This window comes from Ostrinia nubilalis, chromosome 23, assembly GCF_963855985.1.
Source record: "Ostrinia nubilalis chromosome 23, ilOstNubi1.1, whole genome shotgun sequence".
NCBI classification, from domain to species: Eukaryota; Metazoa; Arthropoda; class Insecta; order Lepidoptera; family Crambidae; genus Ostrinia; species Ostrinia nubilalis.
Genome location: NC_087110.1, coordinates 8,331,246 through 8,335,467, shown reverse-complemented (window position 1 = coordinate 8,335,467; position 4,222 = coordinate 8,331,246). Strand labels below are relative to the sequence as shown.

General features: G+C 36.5%; 1 long non-coding RNA gene across 1 annotated transcript; it reads left to right on the top strand.

Annotated features, from left to right (window-relative positions):
* Window positions 1–1,413: 1,413 nt before the first annotated feature.
* Window positions 1,414–2,507, top strand: LOC135083319 (uncharacterized). Its single transcript, XR_010259575.1, has 2 exons — window positions 1,414–1,707; window positions 2,284–2,507. It is a non-coding gene; the product is annotated as an uncharacterized LOC135083319 (long non-coding RNA).
* Window positions 2,508–4,222: the final 1,715 nt, after the last annotated feature.

Sequence of the window (4,222 nt, the reverse complement as noted above, 5' to 3'; positions counted from 1 at the left end):
CCCGTCGCACAGTCGCGACAGCAATATAATTACGCGCGAGCGATAAGGATGGGTAGTTTGGGGTCATTGGACAAAATTCTACTTGCGTACAGACCAGACTTTAGATATTACTTAAAAAATTGTTGAATTACTTTTTACAATGAAAAAGATATCACAATAATAATTAAAAAAAAAATAGAAATGCCACATTCATAAAATTAAAAGCTTAATACATGCATGTCATCAAAAATACTAGATGCTATTAGATTACGTTTATGTTTTTTCGCCATTGTATACTAAACACCTTTTAAGGATCGGTTTGATAAGTTTTTACGTAACAACAGTAATTTTCTTTAGATTATAGTTTTTTAGTTAATTATTTTTTGTCTAACATTTTTGTTAAAAAGTGTAAGTAGTGTATTCTATCAATTTCTAACGATCTATCATATCGCTCTTAATAACTCCAAAATAAAATATTCATAATTTCAGCCACAGGACGTCCACTGCTGAACATAGGCCTCCCCCAATGACTTCCACCGGTTGGTAGCGGCCTGCATCCAGCGCCTTCCTGCTACCTTTATCAGGTCGTCGGTTCACCTTGTGGGTGGACGTCACACGCTGCGTTTTCCAGTACGTGGCCGTCCACTGCAGAACCTTGCTGCCCCATCGGCCGTCAGTTCTGCGTACTATGTGCCCTGCCCATTGCCACTTCAGCTTGCTACTAAAATATTAATGTCTGGTATTTCTAATAAAATTTTCTTTTATTTATTAAATTTTTCACCTTGTTTAATCTAAAGATTAAAGTATACGCGTTGAAATGCAGCGTCTCAATATTAAAAACGCCTTGGAAGGTTGCATAAATATGAATTCCGTCGATGCGGATTGGTATTCCTACCGAGGTACAGAATATTCCCTGGAGAAATTGCATTTTATAATCGCTGTAGACGAGAAGGAAAGTATAATATGTTTGTTTTATTATAGTACGTATTACAACTAAATAAGGTGCTATGTTTAGCTTGATACGCTCGGATCAATGGGCATGCAAATCACGTATTTAGGAGGTATACAGAATAGTGGGAGAGTGGGAGAGACAAGAAGAAAATACTTGAAGCGCTTTTTTCTTACTTGTAAGGCTCGTCTTAGTAACTTCAACAACTTTTACATTTTATTTACACACTTTCTAGCGTTTCATAATTAGCTAAAGCCATATGTTAAATTCCATAATACCTAGTTACTTTTACAGTCCAAAGAAGTTAGTCATTAATTCGTTAAAAGACAATCGAATAATGATATCGAATACTTGCTTGAATGCAGGCATCTATAGCTGTAACGGTTCGTTACACGAAGAGTAACAAAATAAAGTAAAAGTTAACAAAAAAATAAAATTTTAATTATAACTAAAAACTAATTAAAAATATACTTACTTAATAAAACCTTAATGACAAAAATAAAATAAATATAAACAAAAACTTATACGTAAACTCGGGCGCAAATGACGTTTTAAATATCTGTGAGCGCGAACGATGAGTGAACGAAGTGGAAACAGGTTCGCCCCGGTTTAGAATAAACCGTCGAAACATCGCGGCGGAGTCCGAGCGAAGTTATCATAACGCAAGGACGTACGGCTTTTGTACCAAAACTGCCAAGTCACGACGAGCTACGAGTCGTTAAATTCACTTTTTAACAATTTCTACAAATCTAAGTTGTGTTGTGTTACCCCAATATCGGGTGAGTGTTGTAAATGATTTCTAATTTTAGTGCTTAGCTAGTGCTTAGTAGTAAGTACCTATCTACTGTTATTTAAAAAAAAATGTATTTAGTGCTTGCATGTGTAGCGCTTAAGTGTTTATCTTTTAATTATTAGTACGTGAGCGTGGTTAATACTACGTCAAAACAAATTAAATTCGCCACGTACATAAAACGTAATACACACATGACCTTGTATGACCCCTACGGTAATTGACAGTCATCCTAATTTTATTACGTTTCCTTTACTTTCATTTTCCATACAACAAATTAATGTGCTAAGCAATTCATATTGCATTAGATATTGTTTTATAAACATGGAACTCATTTTATAAATAATGGATAATTATTTACCAATGCTTTGGAGTTAATCTTCATTAATCGTGTTTTTAGTGCTTAAGTCTAGATTAAGAATGATTCTTGTGACTGCCTCATCAGTATTAACTATTTTTTGCAATAATCATTTCATCTGATCCGCTTCTCGCCGCTTCCGGTCTGATGTCGCAGTCATAAGTACGAAATCGGACTTTGCTAAAATTGTCCGTATCGGAATTCCAGGGTCCCCGTTCCGGGTTTCAAACACTTCTCTTCGTGGAAGTTTGGGGCAAGATTGCTGCCTTGGACAATCAAGCCTGGTGGAGCTGGGCTGCCACCGAGAACAGTTTTACGCCTACCGGAAATCGGAAGATTATTTCAGGGACTTTGTGTCGCTCGGTTGCCAATTATTGACCCACTACCTGAACCTTCGTAAATTAGATTTAATAAACCTTTTGTTTGTACATGTTTAGTTTTTTATTGTTTAATTTCCTTTTTGTTACTACCCTTCTACAAGGAAATGTTACATAGCCATTTTATTCCATGCCTGGAATTTGACATACGCTCGTAGTATATATATCGTAGCACGATCGTAGGGCATTCGTAGCACGCTCGTAGTGCATTCGTAGCACGCTCGTAGCGCACTCGTAGTACGTTTGTAGCGCATTCGTAGCATGTTTGTAGCGCATTCGTAGTACCTTCGTAGCGCACTCGTAGTGCTTGCTAGAGTTAAGGTTGCGTTTTAGTTTTTTCATTTGTTTTTCTATAAAAGGTATCTTTTCTCTCAAATATAATTAAATCAATATTTTAGAATAAAGACATACCTATAACGAAAGGTCACTGACCGACTCACTCATCACGAAATCTCAGAAACTACAAGTGCTAGTCTCAAATTTTGCATGGGTGTTCCTTTTAGAACATATTTTGCAAAATTCAACTCTTATTTTCAACTATAGGGCGGTCGTTAGTCCTATCCTATAAACGTTGAATAGAAAAAAATTCTTTGAATTCTATGTTTGGAAGCTACGAAGTCACAAACAAGTAGGTGTAATAACACCTTCTTTCGACCTTGGGGACAAAAACGTACATATATCACACCTAATCGTTCATATTCCTACTTGTTTTTTGTGTCAAAAATAAGCATTTTGGTGTACACGTACGTACACGTATAATGATAACCTTTCACGTTCAGTGATATTTTTAGGTATTAACTAGACACGTATCTTTGACGTGTATCTACCCACGTTATAAGTACGTAGAGGAGGCCGAGGTGAGTTGTAATACAGGAGAGTTGTGACATTATCGAGTTTTGAAAACCTATTAAAAATCAGCTCGTATTTGTTAGCTCGGGACTTGAGCTAAAAAACGCGAACTGTTACGAGTTCTTTAGGAGTAAATAAGTGCCGAAAAATCGACAATGTCACAACGTGTCAAGCCTGTAAGAGCCCATGGTAAGCTATAAATTACTGTATTGAATTGAAAAAGAGGCTGACAAAGGTGACCGAGTTTCTTCCGCCACTTCTTCTTAGCACCAGCCCATATGTTGTCCCGACGTGGTGGTAGGGCAAGCTATATTTGGGATGCGTATAAGAGTCCTGGAATATTGTGTATGTGATGAATGTACTGAATAAACTATTTCATTACATAGGTATTTCATTTCACTCTCCTCTGTTACAACTCACTTCAGTCTCCCCTAAATACAGCGTTTTTCCTTGACTAGCGAGAGACCGTTATGCGAGTTTGATATCATTATTAACCTACTTCCCCTCCAGTTACGAGTTGAAATGAATCATTATAAAACTTCCTATGGGGCATTAAGCGAACTTTCTCGATCAATCAACGCATATGTCTTTAAAGCCCCTTCATGTCAAACGATCAAAGTAGGCTCGTCGCTCTAAACTTTGCCTCGCGCTGTCCCATGGTAGTGCTGTAATGGTGTAAGATTGTATAGTAATTCGATAAATCGTGATTTTGAAAAGTAGTATTGCAGGAATAAATATTTGTCTCATAACTTCAATTGACAATATTATAATTCACCATAGTTTTGATATAACTGAGGCATGAAATTTACCTACAATGCTAGCAATGCAAGAAATGCTATACCTCTTAACTATTAGATTTTTTTTTCAAAATATTTTTTTTCGCAGATTTGTCCTCGAACTGGTATTAGCCATAGTTGAGA